Here is a 17784-nt window from a genome sequence, read left to right as displayed (position 1 = left end):
ATACATATTAAATAACATTTATTAAGAACTTTTTCTAAATGGACTTACAATGTTTAAATTATTTTTACATTATCAGTTAACAAAGCATGATCAGAATGCTCTGTCAACAACAGAAATTTTTATCTCAGAACAAGCATGAATTTTGACGATATCTGCTCTGACAATAATGATCACTGACAAAGAAATAACTAAACTGTTATTTTTCAAATATGATAAATGTACTAGTAAAAAAGATAAATACACATTGAAATAAATAATTTTTTTACCAAGCATTTTTAATTCAAATTCTTTTATTTTTCAAATATTTTACAGCCCCTCCCCCCAAAAGATGTTTCTCATATCATTTACAGAGATGGCCAAGCATAGTTGGTAAGTGGCATGGCAGTGTTTGCTGCATTTACAGTGAAAACCATCCAGCAATGTAGCCATTTTTTTCACATTTCATAATGCCCATAATTTATTTAAAAAGTAATCAAACCTGTTACTGGAAATGTGTAGTACATATTATTTATTTTTAAATTATAAGATACTTTTAGTATATATTATTTAGTTATTTATGCTCGTTTATGATAAATATTTCTATAATTAGTTTAAAATAATGCCATTAACTATCCTTAGAATAAAAGTAAATAAAATAAATGCGAATAAAATATCAGAATAAAAGTAAATAAAAATAATAGTAGTTACAAGGAGAATATATTATCCATATAAATTGCATATAAAAAGTAACGGTGGTACAAATAATATAAGTTACTAACTTGCACATATTTCAAACACATCAATATTTACACTTCTGATAAAGGATAGTTTACAATGAATCATATATTTCATTGAATCATAGGATTCAGAGGATTTATATTAAGACTAATCAATAATAATATTTTATAACACAACAAGTATGCTGTTAAATTTATTAAATTGTTTAACAGAAATGTATACCATCTGGATTTATATAAAATATTCATTTGCCACAAATAAAAAATCACTGCATTCATTTTACAAAGAAAGAAGTAGTTGCCTTATACTACATCCACTTTTTCTTACAGTGAAATTTTTACAAAATTATCTATGTATAATAATAGCTAAAAGAATATTTTTTGAGTCAAAATATAGAAAAAATTAATAATGTCTCCTTGCACATACGTAAGAAAACTTGTAGATTAAATGTAAATAAAATTAATTACACACTAATATACATCAAAAAAATTTTGAAATACAGAAATTAGTTGCCAGTAGATAGTAATGGAACAAAATACACTAAAATGGTGCAAAAAATCTTTTTTTTTTTTAAAAGAATGTCATTAATATGCATTTGCTGAAAATATCTCTTAGGATTTCTGAGGAGTTGCACTAAAGGATCTAGAAAAATTCATAACAATTACAAATATAAAATAACAAAAAATATCATAACAAATTTAAATAATAAACTGCAATTCAAGTATAAATGCATTATAGAATATAAAAATATTAAAAGAAAAAGAAGTCAAACAAAATAAAAAGAATGTATACAAAAACAACAACATTTATAAACAGTTTTGGCTACATTAATGTTATGAAACAGTATATATATATTTTTTAGGAATGTTTAAATTCCAACTTTTTTAAATAGTTTCTTCAAAACTTTCATTTGATGATTTTGTTCCAGAGTAATAGTGAATGCTTCCATTGATTGTTCTGTAAGGAGAGAATACTTTAATACATGAAATTAAATTAAAATATAATAAAATATTTATATCCAAAAGAATAATTTCAACAAAAAGACTAAGAATAGCTTTAGAGCATAAAAAAGATCTTGCAATATGGTATAAAATTTTATAAATTTAAATATTATACAATTTAAAATAAGTATAAAAAATACGATTAAGAGAAAATAAAGGTTAGATCCATTTTTTTCAGTTATTTTATACTAAAAAGATTTACTAACACATATATTAAAAATATTTGAATTGGCAGTTTAAGGAAGGAAATGAATCGTGAAACTGTTTTCTTATAGAAGTAACCAAAATTTCCTATTTTTCTTATTCATTGATTTTTAGCCAAACTTTTCAATGAATTTCTGACATCAGTGTTTATTCAGTGACTTTCATTCCTTTTTTACAGCTAACAATGAAGCTCTATAAGACAGACCACCTTCTGTACATGCTATGTGCATTTCAGTTTTTTGGCAATCGTTCCCCTCTTCAAACTGTTGGCTGTGAAAAATAAGCCCTCCCACCAAAAAAATAGTGGTGTTAAATGAACATATGTTTTATAACTACATTGCACTTACAAGTTGCTTCTCTTATTCAAACTTCAAAGAGCATAAGAAAGAAATTCTGAATCAAATAAATATTTAAGTTACATTTTTGATTTATGACCACATCTATAATATTTCTTTATATACAGTGAAGAAATAAAAACTCAAAGTTCTAGACCATATCTACTAATGATGAACATTAATATGCATGTGCATTGAGATTCTACAGACCTAATAATAAGATCGATACCAAATTTGGAACATATACAACCTTGAAGGGTAAGAATATACATTTATTAAAATTTCAAAAAAAAAAAAAAAAAATGCTCCTAAGAAATTTAACTAATTAAAAATTAAGCTGAATTTTAGCATTTTTCCTGAAATAATTGAAAAATATTGGATAAAAATAAATTTTAAAATGTTTTTAAATTTAAAATGTTAATCTTTTTAATGATACGACTTGTTATGCAAATTTTTTCTGAGGTCTGGCAAGTTTCTAATTTAAATTTTTTTTACCGAAATTTTAACAATAGATTTCACCAATGCAATAAATTCAAATAATTTTCATTGCTTCATCAAATATTTAATCATGAGATTTTCATTCATTGTTGACAGCTAAAGAGGAAAGATCCAGTTTAATACCTGGGTAATTTATAAGACAAATAAAAAACTGAAGTTACAATATTGTGAAAATTAGAGAACAGAAGAAACATATATTTGCATTTTTAAATAGCGCTATGATAGCATTGGACTTGTCTCCATTAGAAAACTATATTACTCAATGAACAGGATTAAGACAAATAAACAGTATTCCTTAATGTCTGATAATTTGACAGAATAATGGATTTGAAGCCATATCTAAATGATTTAACTGAAATGAAATATAATAAATATTCCTGGTGAAAAAAAATTGTCATCACAGGAGACTAGTCTAAACAATAAAAGTAAACCTATACCTGATGAGAAAATTAAAAGCTTACTAAATCTTCAATTAAGTAAATATGCTATCACATCATAAATATTTGATTATAAAAAGTAGTATTGAATATGCCAACTGTAATTTTTCAATATGTTAAAATCTGAACTATACTAAGGGCGTAAAACATGAGGAAAAGCTTAATGCAAGTAACTCTTCACTAAATGAAGCAGTGAATGTATTTGAAACAGTTATATTCTTCATCATAAAAAAACAGCAACACAGTTTTATTCCATTTCAATTAGAAAAATTTTTTAAATTAAACTTTTCAGATAACAATTCAAATTTATACTGCAAGGAGATATAGAAAACAAGAACTATGAAACAAATAAGTGAAAAAATTTCACTTGACACTTAATGAATAATTATTAAAAGGAAAATTTATTTTATGTAATTCTGTTAACCTCATAAATTTTTTTCTCTACTTGGAAAGAAACGATGAATTAAAACACAAAATTTCCACTGTGTGAATATATCACACAAATTTTTCGCAGATTCTTAAAACTAGATTTTCAATGTAAGGGAGAGGGAGATTAGAGATAATTTATATTTAAAAAAAACCCCTTCTAGTTTGTTGAAAGAAAAATTTGAAGAACTGCAAAAAACATCAATATATTCCAATTCTAGATTAAAAATCAATAAAAATTCATACATACAAAGACTGTCTAAAAAGTATCCAACCTTGAATTTTCCAGTGTACAATAATGATGCTAGAATGACGCCACTGATACAGTGGAAGAAGCCAATTTAATACACATGCTTAAATTTTTTCTCCTTATTCTAGTGTATTAATCGCTGCCTACTGGCTGCTGAATAAGGTACTGTTATAAATGTTCGTAGGATTTTTAATTTTTTTCATGATGATTGATCCAGACTTTTTTGACGACACATGGAATTCCAGTCATCTCCCAACAACCTTATTCTCCAGATATGGCTCCTTGTGACTTCTAGTTGTTTCAAAATTGAAGATGCAGTTACAAGAATCCTATTTAGAGAAGAGACAATGCAGAACGCCATTCTAAAAGAAGCCTTCCAGGAGTGTTTTGGGCAGTGGAAGGATCGGTAGGTTAAGCGTGTGAAGGTGCAAGAGGCCTGCTTTGAAAGATATTAGGATCCCAATTTTGTCAAGTTAGTAATATATATTTTCTGACCAGAGCTCAGATACTTTTTAGACAACCCTAGTATAATTAATTTTAAATGCCATTGAATTAAGATCCAAACTGACCTCCCAAAATTTTCTTGTGATAAGACTGGTAGCAAGAAACTCCATTCTTCTTCATGCATAAAAATACACAACATTTTCTACATCTCCAACGAGAGAATCGTTTCTGACAATGAAGACATTTTTCTTTCTTATGTCTTCTTTGTGGAAGATGGTCCGGTTGTGGAACTTGCTTCTTTTTCTTCTTCTTCGACTGATTGCTCAGTGAAGCTGATTTTATTGAGCACCCATCCAACTCCTTACATTCTTTTGAAAAATATAAACATAATTAATAATCAAGCATGTAAGAATTTTTTAAATAAAAATATTTAAGAGTCAAATTAAGTATAAAAAATTATTTTGAAAACAGAAAAAATAAAATAAAATAAAATAAGAATTCTAAATACCTATGTAAATATCTATAGCATTTTTTAGAAAATTAAAATTAAAGACATGCAAAATCTTTTATCAATCTTATTTATCACTTTCTGTAAAATCTGAAAATTACGAATTTCACCAGAAAATAAACGAGAATTGTTTCTTGCACCGAAATGCTTTGAGATAAGATATTTCTCAAAGACTAAGATTTACTTCAAAAACAATTAGTTTAAATAAAAACTGAAGTTAAATATTCTGGATGAAGCAAAAACAATTTTAATTAATTTTTACTGATATATATATATATATAATCATTATGTATATATATATATATATAATTATTATGTATGATATTTGGACAGCATTTTTTGATACAGTTACTTTTAAATCATTAATTTCATGACCCAAATGCAAAAAATCTAATTTCAAAAATAAATAATATAATCTATAAATTGATATTTTAAGAAATAAATAATATAAAGAATAATGAATATATATAATATATAAGCAATAATTATGCAATATTATATAACTAAGTTTTATTCTAAAAAGTAAACTAAATGGAATGATGAAAGAAATCGTTTCATATTTAATATATAATTTAATTGTTTTACAACTATATAGAATTTATAAGTCATACAAAATTAGAACATAAATATAAATATATTAATAACATACATTAGGAATGTGTTACTAGTTCAAAACAGTTATGACAAAATTTTTCAATCATATTAGACATGAAGTGAATGACAAAGTAGAACAAACATCATAAATTTGAAAAGAAATCATTAAATTCTACAGAAAAAGAAGCAAAGTGAATTTCAGTAAGATAAATTAAATCACAATTTGAACATAACAGCTATATTAAAATGCCAAGCAATAATTTTTCACACATCATCACAATGCTACTTTAGGCCACAGTTATGTTAAGTTCATAAATTTTTATTTTTTAGGGAGCTTCATTTTCTTATCAATTTGTTTTACATGTTAAATACTAATTTTGCATTAAAATTTTTTACTTTTTCATTACGTATATAAATTTATAGAATACAGTTTTTTGCATTAAAATTTTTTACTTTTTCATTACATATATGAATTTATAGAATACAGTTTTTTTTTTTTCAAATTAATTTTTGAATTCAAACTAATAAAACTTAATTTCACTAACTTAAATTTTAGTGAAAAACAAAATTTTGTGCATGAATATTGACTAATAATTATCAAAATGCAATTTGTACACATTCATGTCATTAAATCAAAATAATAAAACAAATGTTTCCTTCCAGAAAACCATATCATCAAGAGCTGAAGAAGAAAAAAATTCTCTTAATATGACTGTTTTTTAAAATCATTTTAAGCTTTAAGCAACAAAAGGAATACATAAAAATAAACTTAAGGTAATAAATTAAAACAAAAATGAGAGCTTTGAAAGGTATATAAAAAAAACAAAAACAGTATGATTAAAATATCAGAAGCTTTTTTAGATAAAATTCAACAAGGGCTATTAAGTTTGTAGATGAACAATACTTTTGATCCAATAACTGAATCCAATTTTAAAGGGGATAAATCAAATACTTTGTCATTTAATTAAATCTCTGAAACCTAAAGAATTCTGTCCCCCCCTTTTTTTCTCAAGTAACTCTATAAATAAATATAAACTATTTATTTGTGAGTGAACAGAAAGAACACGTCCATCTATTTTCAAAATTTAAATTAATGATTTTTACTAAACTGATGAGCTTTTAAACGATGCATAGCTGTAAACCCTCTTCCACATACAGAACAGATGAAAGGAAAATTTCGAGTATGAATGTAAATAATGTGCTCTTTTAGATGAATTAATTGTTTTGCTGTATAAGAACAGTAACTGCAATTGTAAATCTTTCTTCTCAATCCAGTTCCAGTAGTGGCGTTTCCCAGAGAATAGAATCCCATCAAAGAACAAGATCGATCTTGAATAACTATAAATAAAATCAGAATAAATTGTTTATAATTTGGGTAATATATATTTGTAATGAGAAGAAATTTTTTCTTTTAAATTTTTATCTAGTAATTCTTACACAAAACAAAAACAATATTATATTGAAATAAGAAACAGTTTTATTCAGTTCCTTTTAATACTTTTGTCACATAAATAAATGAAATACAATTTTAATAGTCAATAATAATATTTAAAATTTTTTAAAAAACTAAATTTTCCTACTTGACAATTGTAAAATGCAAATAATTCACAGTTAAATAGCAATTAAGAAACAGATGCATACTGGAACTTGGGATTCATTTTCATTGAATTTTGGAGAAGATATTTTTATTTGCAGCTTTGGATTAGAGAATTTTACTACTTTCATGCATAATTATCACTTTTCTGTAATGATATAAAAAGGGAATCAACAAAAGCTGCAACTGAAATGTTTTTGCCAGTTCAATTAAAAAAATTATTATTATTATATTATATTATTGAAATACTGAAAATAAATAGTTTCTTTTTAATTCAGTTAATTTTAGAATTTATTTTCAAAATGAAAATATAAAAACATGTTTTATGATATGTGCAAAGAAAATTATAAAGAAAGATAATTGTTTTTAATTATTATCTATATTTTGACTGGCAATTAACTAAATTATCATTTTCTCACTACAAAGAAGAACCATATTTGTTCCAAAATAGTACTGATATAAACAGAGGGCAGCAAAATCTTAGATAAATAAAAAGAAGCAACATAATATTTATATATAAAAAATGAATTCTAAAGGAATATAATCAGAATTAACATATAAAACTTCAGCATAACTTTTGATCAAGAAATAAAATTGCAGAAAAAAAAAAAGCCTCATTTTTAATTTTAAAAAAATTTTGGTTACCAGAAAAGCTGTTACGATATAAATTCTGCCAAAAGTCTGAAATCATATATTATTTTCAAGGCTTAAATTCTTCTTCAGCATTATCAACAACACATTCTGATGACATGAAGAGGATTTGATTACCATGCTAAGTTTGATGAATAATGAAATTAAAGCCTCTACTATCATTCAGTTATGAGGTCTGAAAACCTTAAACAAATTACAAGCTAAATATTTTTTAAAAGATGATATAAAAAATCAAAATTATTAAAAACATTTTAGTATAAAAAATCGTTTGATCAACACAAGTTGAACGCATGTGAAGCACACATATTTAATGCAAGCAAAATTTCTTATAATTTTACAATATCTTTAGAATTTATTCATTTCTAAAAATACACATTAGAGAATACATTAGTACAAACTTTAATTTTAACAAAAAAAAAACAACAAAACAAACAAAAAATTTTAACAAAAATTTCATCAGCACAAACAACTTTATACAGGATGCCCCTTTCCACATAGATCACATACAAAAGGAAATTTTTTTGGTATATTTTCTCAAAACATACAACTTTAAATTGGTAAGATAGTTACATACATAGCAGTGACCCAATACTACTTTCTAAACTGTTAATTCCAAATGGAAAATTAGAAGTATATGCCAGAGGGAAAATTAAAAGCATATGCCAACTAGAAAATTGAAAGTATCGATTGAAATAAACTGAATTAAAAAGATTTAAATATCACCATTTTAGACCATTTCAATGGCTGTTTTTAAAAGATACTGCAGTCAACTTACACACATCCTCATAGCAAACATTAATCAGCCTAAGATAATGAAATTCAAAATTTCATAACACAATCAGTCTTGATTGCTTTACAGAACTTTTTTTTAAATGTTAATGTTTCTAGAATATTTTAATAAATAAGACTGGAAGAATGTATAAAAGTTTATAATTTGCAATTTTTTTCAGTAGTGCATTTATTATCTCAAACAATATAACATTTAATTCTAATTTAAGTATATGCCTATCTTCAAATGGCTTAGATCTTAGAAGGTACATTCTGTATATTCATAACATTTAATAAAACAATATATTACATGAGTGATAACACTTAAAAAATTTTTCAATATGAACAAACAGAAATTACAGAATTTTTTTTATAGCTTAACATCTTTATGAACTGTTCTTTTGTGATAAAGGAGATGACTTTGTATAGTGTAGCCCTTTCCACATAGATCACATACAAAAGGAAATTTTTTAGTATGCTTTCTAACAACATGCAACTTTAAATTGGTAAGATGGTTACATCCATAGTTACAATATGCACAGTTGAAGGTCTTTTCTGCATTGTGTATTCTTTCATGAACCTTCAAATTATCAGAGCGACTGAAAACTTTACCACAAGTTTGACATGCATGGTTTTTATTTTTATTAAACCCATCAAGGAAGTTTGTTTGTCCTTGTGAATATAAATTTGTAGCAACAAATATATCTGAAAAAGAAATAATAAAATGATGAATATATATATATATTCCATTCAATTTCATATTTCACAAGAAAGAAAAAAAGAAGGTATCTGTAAATATAATACAAATATAATTATTCATTCACTTAGATATTTATTTTAAAATATGAAAAAAAAATCAAAATAAAATTTCTTGCTACCAAATATTTTCACTGTCAATGTACAAACATAATTACAAAAAAAAAAAAAAAAAAAGCCATTAATATAGCTTTTTTTTTAAAAAAATTCAATAAACATATAAAGAATAAAAATCTAAAGAAAATCAGGATAATAAAAATTTATAAATTCACACAAATGATAAATTTATTAATTTTTATACATTAAAATAAGATGACAATAGAATTGGATACTTAAACAAATTGTTGTTATTAACATTTGCAGTCATAGTTTTAACCGTAGTTTCATTTCTATAATAAAAAAACACTAAATAATATACAGAATAAAAGCCAGTCATAAAGCCTTAAAATAAAATCTTGTAAAAATAGCAGTTGTTACAATTATTATTTTGCTTTATGCTTAATAATTATTTTAATAAGACAATTGTCAGTCACAAACATGGATACAAAATACATAAAACTAAACACATGCTTACTCAAATGCAATATGCTGTGAGTTTATTTGAATAAAGGATTAACATGCTAATTAGCAAAAACATATGCATACAAACCAATAAATTAAGCTGATAAGAAGTCAAAAATAATTACTTCACAATATTTATCTTTAACTTTCTTGTTCCAGGCTACAATTTTTTCAGCTACTTCCACTCATAACTACTTTTTGAAATATGGATTGATGAGTGGCATAACCTCCAAATTTTATTTTTGTCAATAAATTTTGTTGCAACTTCAAAATTACAAATACTTTCTAGATAATATACCTCATATTAAAACAGATATTGAAATCCTGAATAATTTTCCATTATATATATATATATATATATATATATATATATATATATATATAAACTTTAAGACTGTACCTAGTTATGACTACTAGTAAAAATAGTAGTCTTGCTAATGTGCTATTTGTAGAACTCTGAACCACAATTTTTATGCCAATGATAAAAAAATTAGCTTCTTTTAAATGATATAAAATTTATATCATAAAAGTTCTGCACTCCATCATACTACAAACTTCTGATAGTTACAATTAAGGCAATCAAAAAAAATTTATATATAATTTAAAACAAAAATGGTTGGTTTCAATGTCAATAGAACAATCAATAATATAAGATTAAAAAAATAGAGAATTGAATGATTTGGCAAAATTTCAAAATGTCCTGTATAATTCTTTTCTGGCTTCCTCTAGACAACAAATCAGAAAATAAAAATTCCAGTAAAGAATACTGACACTTCTGTATTCACTGCATGTCACTAGCGAACACAGTCATCTGATTAACATGATATCTTAATGATTATAAACAAGATATTTTTGGAGATTTTTTTGCATGATCAACTAGCATGCAATTAATACATACATAAGAGATTATGTATCAAGATAGATAAAGGTATAAAAAAACCATTAATTTTGGTAATAACTTTTATTATATGCTTAATTCTTATACTTCAAAATAAATTTCAGAAGGTAATAATAACTTTCCATCAAAGTTTAAATTGAACATTATTTGTTCATTTAAATGTAAATAAAATAGATTTCATTTAATGAAAAACAATGATTATTTCTGAAAGGAATTTTATATTGTAATACAATTATGTAATTTCATAAATTCATAATAATAATCATATAATAATGAGAATTCATATTCTTATTTTGAGTAATATTAAGATATTTAAGAAACTGCTATACAGCATTCTTAAACCAAGAATTATATTAATTCAAAAGATACACAAAATATAATACAAAGTGCAGACACAAAAGATATACTATTTTATAAATTTTGAATAATCAAATTATAACGTTTTGAAATTTATATAAAATACTTGTATAACTAAAATCAAAATAAAATTTTAAAATCAGAGGAAGAAGCTAGCTTTTGATTAAAATTAAACATAAAAAAAACTCAAGAGAATATTTTTTAAAAATTAAAATTTTGATACAAAATTGGGAAGGGAGAGACAGAATAATAATTTGAAAGAGAGAGATAGAGAAACTGATTTAATCAAATTTATTAAAAAAGTGCATCATAAAAGGATACAAGAGTAAATTTTGCATTTAAAAATGAGAAGATATAAATGTTTTTAATAATTAGATTACAAGTATGCCATTATACATAATTAAGAATAAAATTTTATTTTCAGGCAAATACAGTAACATATTCATAGTAACTAAAAATAAATAAATATTAAATTGCACTATTTGGAAATGGTGACGTCAGAATTTCAAGAGATGCTGCACGGAATTGCATGATCGGATAGTTTGCAATTCACATTATCCAATTTCAATAATTAAAAATGCAACTCTCACAACTTCAGGGAGGTTTTAAAATATAAGAAATAAAAAATATAAACAATATAAGTTTTGTAACAGAGCAAATAATCCATTTCTTAATTTCAAGAACAGCTATGATTTAGTTAAAATATCATATATTACTTTGCTTTCATTTAGATTACCATTCCTTTTATTGAACCTTAGCTTCAGCATAATGAACAATAAGGGATTTCTAGAATCCACTGAAAATAAATGATACATCAAATTTTTAAATGTTTTAAAATATGTTTTGATGTAATAAAATAATAAAAGTCATCATTAATTTAGAAATCTTCCATTAACAATTAGAAATAGTAATGGAGTCGGAAACCTGTAACTATTTTATGGATTTCAAGTTAGCCTATACTATATTTAACAGGATTGCCACTCAAAGCTGGAAGAAAAAAAAATTCCCTTTACGTATATGCAATATAAGAGGAAATGCGCAAACAACACTCATGTGCTAGTTATAATGGAATAACAATATTACCTAGTTTTAATGAGTGGAAAAAGCAAGATTCTTCAGTAAATGTAAATTTAAACAAAATACAGTTTTTAATCAGTAAAAGTTTTGGACCAGCATTCAAATATTTTTTATGGTATTTTTCATAAATATAAAACATTCTCCTAAAAAGCCTCTTTTTTTTTCAGTTTCATTAGCTCCACTTATAATCAAATAACTTGTAATCATTATTTCAAAATCGGTGATCATTATTTTTTCCTAAGCCTTAGATTTTGAGGATCATCAAGCTCTATAAAAAATAAGTGTTATAATGTTTTTGCTTCTTTGATTATGTTTTTCATTAACAAAAATGAAAAGATTTTCATATAAGAATGGTACCAATGGTTTAGATGTTTGAGATTTTTAAAGAAATGGCTGAAGAATATTAGCAATATAAGAGAAGCTAATTTCAGTCAGAAGCAATTTATCCTGATAAGCCTTTATAATACTGTTACTCATTAAAAATTTAGGATAATTTTTTTTTTTTTAAGTTGAAATCTATGTATTTTTATTTTTTTATGTTGTCAAAAAGTTTTGGGGTACTTTCACAAGCAATCATGCTTTCTACCCAGTGGAAAGAAAAAAAACTTCCAAGAAATCATGACGTCTAGTTAGACTATCTTTAAATATTCTATACATTGCTCTTAGATTAGCACTTAATTTCCTTTCAGTAGATTTATGTTCATACTGAAATGCTCAATGGATTATGTACAGTACACAAATATCTAGATATAATATTTTACAATCATTTTTGCATGGTTTTTTAAAATCATGTTTTAAAATTTACATTTGGTCCATCCATACTAATTTGTAAAAGTAACTGTATGTTCAAATTTGATATAATTTCTTTAAAATTCTCAAACAATTTTGGAGCAGTGGTGTGCCTTATTGCAGTAATGTATTGCATTCCAATATCTTGTGGAGACTTTATAGGCGGACTTAATATATAATAGATAACTTAAAGAATATCTCACAATATGATCTATTCGGTATTTTTGTGAAATGCTGTTCAAAGCTTCATCAAGGTAGATTACAAATTCTTTTATTGCTCTAAGATTTCTTAAGAGACACTTAAAAAAACGGTGCTATTCTGTAACAAACAATGTATGTCTTTTCTGTAAGACCTAAAGTACATTTTTTTTGTTTTTTTGTTATTCCACTCTCAGTGAACAAATGTGAAAATATTTCCAAGATATCATTGAATGCATCAAAGGATGAATGTGATGCAACACGTTTCAATGCCCCCAAAAGTACAACTTTAAATAATTGTTCTTGAACTATAAAGTTCGATATCGGCTTATTTTTGGACATCAAATTTGGCGTTTTTGGACTTGGCACATCATCTTCTTTTGTATTCCTGCTAGATACAACTATAAAGTTCGATATCGGCTTATTTTTGGACATCAAATATGGCGTTTGCAGACTTGGCACATCATCTAGATACCAAGTCCAATATCTATTATGACTCTTTTGAGGTGGCACGCAATTTTGTGTGATTTTTTTCATTTAACATGACTACTACATGCCTGTTTCTCTATATTATTTAAACATTATCTTTTTACAAAGCAAGCAGTATACAGCACTTCTTACAAAGCAAACGGATTTTGCGGAACTTTTCAAACACATTCAACACAGTCAGGATTCATATTTTTATCCGTCCAATCAGTATTAAATAAAGATTTTGGAGAGCTCATAGTTTAAAAAAAAAAAAAAATCCTTAATCTACTCTGAATAAATACCCAATTTCTCAAATAATAAAGGAACTATTCAATAAACCAACGTTTGAGTAACTAAACAACTCCACGATGCTTCCGCAGATTGAATAATACTATTCCCAGCAGAGAAATTTATACTATTCTCTCACTCAGTAATAGCAGTCTAGCATATCCTCATTAGATGCAATCCAGGAATCTCAAGGAAAGAAAAACTCCTGTCTCTGAAATTGAAATTAGGCTAATGTATACAGAAAAAAAAGGGGGGGGGAGTTTCCGCGATTACATAGTTATTTCGTTTATAGTGCTTAGGTTACGATCTTTCTATGCTAATAGATCAGCATTTTTAGAGGGGAGTAGAGGTGGAAAAAGAACTAAGAAACTCAAAATTCCCTGTATTTTCCCGTTTTTTTTTTTTAATTTTGAATTTTTCCTATGTTTTAGATGATTCTTAATTTCCCTGCATTTTCCATGGCAACCCTGATTTAAGTATCTACAGTTTGCAATACAAAATTAATTCCAATCTATAAAAGAATAGCTGATTTATGAAGAATTCATTTTGGAAACAAACAGTATTTGAAAGCTAACATCATATTATTTATAGGATGCCATATTACCTGTAAATTATATGATGTATTAAACAAACATTATTCAAGATGCTTTATAGAATAAATCGTTTGACATAGAATTACTAAATTTGGCATGTAATAGACTCTCACTGACATATACGAGACAGAACTCCTACTAGATTATACAGAATATCCAGACAATAGCAAATCACACAAAAAACATTTAATTATTAAATGACACACATTTCTACGTGTGGAAATGAACCAAACAAATATTTAGGGGAAAAAATACTATGCTAAAGTATTGAGTAAGAGCAAATTAAATAGACAAATTAAGTACAAAAAAAGGTAAATGTTTCAACAGGAAAGAATAGCTTATCACCAAATAACAAGCGTCAACAAGTACATTTGATTAGTGATAATATTAAATAAAGAGAAAATATACTGTATTTACTTTTTTCGGCAGTCAATGTTTAGTAAAAAAGGGCTTCATAAAATTTTGATATGTTTTATTGATTAAAAATTAAAAGAAATTTAATAGTCTTCCTCAATAACTATGAACAATGTTATCTCACAAAAACCTTTTTATGCAACTTTAAAATTTTAAAGAATTAACTTAACAGTAAATTTTATTTTAATGCAATTTTTTCTTCAATTTTTATAAATCTTCAAAATTAGTTTTTAAAATAAATCGACAACAATTCTTTTTATTTATATAATCACATGCTAAAAAATAATATGAATGTGAATAATTAATAAGACTTCGGTGACTGAATAAAAAACAAGCATTTAAATTCTAAATCTTTGTCATATTTTAAAACATCAACATGTCAATTAATGATTCAACATATTTTAAAATATTGAATGTTTTTAGCATGGTATCTTCTGTCATATAAAACACATTATAAAGAAAAAGCATTGGCTGGTGCAATCAAAACAGCTGAAAACAAAATTGATTAATCAAGCATAAACCATTAACATGCTACAATGTTTTAGACTAGGAATTTCCTTTACTTTTTTTTTTCCAGTAATGTCTTGTTATAATAGCCATATCTCAAAATGAATACTTCAGAAAACGCCCTCAATCATATAATAGCATCCAATTAATGATTTTCAAGATATAAATCACTCAGATGGACCATGCAATTCACGAGGATGGGCACTTATTTGATGTAGCTTTAAGCTATATTGAGTGGTAAAACCTTTACCACAAGAACAAAGATGGGGGAAATTCCTTGTGTGCTTATGCACAGTATGTTGTTGGACATGGCTTAATTGATTAGCACTGTAATCACAGTAATTACAACGGAAACGTTTTTGTCCAGAGTGAATCCTTTCATGGACTTTCAGATGATCCTTACGATGAAATTCTTTTCCACAAGTTGAACAATAAAATGTTTTTATATTTGATATGTCAAATGGTACGTGAGAAGAAAAACTACACATTGTTCCTGAAAAACATAAAAGCTTTGATTATGAATTTTATCAATTTCATACATATTATAAAAAAAATAAATTTTAATGAAAACTAAATCACACTTACATACAGAATTCAAGATGAATAATACATGTGAAATAAGTCTTATTACTAATGCAAAATAGTCATATAAAATTTGAATAAATACGTATTTAAAAAAGTTTATGCCTCTATTTTCAACATCCAAAAAAATTATAATAAAATAATATAATAAAAATATATATTATGACCCTTTCATATCAAAATTCAAACGTTTGCTTTTTATGTATAATTTTTTAGAAATAAAAAATGAGTATTTTTAAAAGATTTTAATACATTTCTGATTAATTTTTGAAAATTAATTAATTTTTAAATTTTGAACCAACTCAACCAATAACTTGTATCTTCAATAAAATTTAATTATATGTAACATTCTCAAAAGAAAACTGAATGAAAAAAAATTATTAGATCTTTACGATTAAAAAATTATTATGTACATTTATTTTTCACAAAGTCAAAGTGGATCTTAATTTATGTAATAATTTGATTTCACTATAATATTCATCGAGCTTAAAAGACTCCCTTAATTCATTTGTCTTTCAGAACAACAACAACAAAATTCTGTATGTGTATTAATAAAAACTATATGAATTCTTTTATATCTGATTTTATTCACATAAAATCTTTTTAAAGAACTCTGACAGAAAAGGTACAACAAAAAAATAATGCAAAATAAAACCAAGATTGTTGAATTTTTTAATGTAGAAATCACATAAATGCATTAATAAATTAACACACAGTTAATACATTCATGAGACACAAAAGTGAATAATAAAGTGACTTGTGTGCTTAAAATACTCACAAAATACAAATATATATATATATAAACTGATCAAAAGTTACATAATAATCATTTAACTGGGTAAAATCAGAAAATAGATGAGAATTCAATTTACAAAATAATTCAAATTTGCACTTTATTATCGTTCATTATAAATATAATATGACAAATGAAACAGCCAAACTTAATCATGTTTGAATAGATTTTATTTTTTAAGGGAAAAAATGACAAATTAAGGTATAATTTAATGATGACACATTTTTAAAGTTTAAATTCCCAATATTTCCAGATATTAGATAACAGAACTGCCATTCCTTTTGACTGTCAATAGTTGGTTGATTCTTGTTTCAACGGATGCAAATAAATCTAGAGTTAAAATAGATTACTAGACATAAGAATGAAGAAAATATACACTTAGAGTGATTTTTTTTGCAATTTTAATTTATTATAAATTAATCAAAAATTTTTAGCATTTTCTCATAATAACACCCAAAAAGATTGCAGCAAAAAAGGTTTTTCATAGTATCTTAAAATCAAAAAATTAGCTTTCAATTATACCAACTGTTATTATCATTAATTATTTTTAAAAAAAATATTTTAAGCAAACTTTACAATAATATATTTTATTGTTGAAATCAAATCATTTACACTGCTATTATTAATATTATATACTGATTTATTGCTGTGATTAAAATATAAAGAATCAGCTTATTTTTCTATGCAAAGTAAGTTTCAGTATCCAGCATGTCTTTTATAAATATTTTGGTATTCCATAACACTTAAAATTAAGGTTTTAGTTCAAAACAAGAAATAATGAAAAAATTTGTAAGTACCTACACTTATTTTTAATTGCTTTTTCATGCAATATAATAGATCGTATAAAGATGCAGACAGAACATTAGGGAGATGCAAAGAACAGAATGACATAAGGGTTTTGAAGTGGTGATATTTTAAAGTTTAAGAATATATTCCTTAGAAAACAAAAAGGAATTTTTAGCAACCACTCACCAGCATTCAACTGGTAATCAAAAGCAGTCAATATGAGAATAAAAGAATAAGCTGGTCAATATGACCAGAATTGCTTTTATTTCTAAAATATTTATTCTTTAATA

General features: G+C 25.0%; 1 long non-coding RNA gene across 1 annotated transcript; it reads right to left on the bottom strand.

Annotated features, from left to right (window-relative positions):
• Positions 1 to 44: 44 nt before the first annotated feature.
• Positions 45 to 7264, bottom strand: LOC129987409 (uncharacterized). Its single transcript, XR_008785573.1, has 3 exons — positions 6524 to 7264; positions 4438 to 4680; positions 45 to 1674 (listed from the first exon to the last, which is right to left on the bottom strand). It is a non-coding gene; the product is annotated as an uncharacterized LOC129987409 (long non-coding RNA).
• Between the last annotated feature and the right edge of the window lie 10520 nt (positions 7265 to 17784).

Source organism: Argiope bruennichi, chromosome 10 (genome assembly GCF_947563725.1).
Source record: "Argiope bruennichi chromosome 10, qqArgBrue1.1, whole genome shotgun sequence".
Classification (NCBI taxonomy): Eukaryota; Metazoa; Arthropoda; class Arachnida; order Araneae; family Araneidae; genus Argiope; species Argiope bruennichi.
The sequence above is the reverse complement of the archived record's forward strand: the minus strand, read 5'-3'. Positions and strand labels throughout refer to the sequence as shown.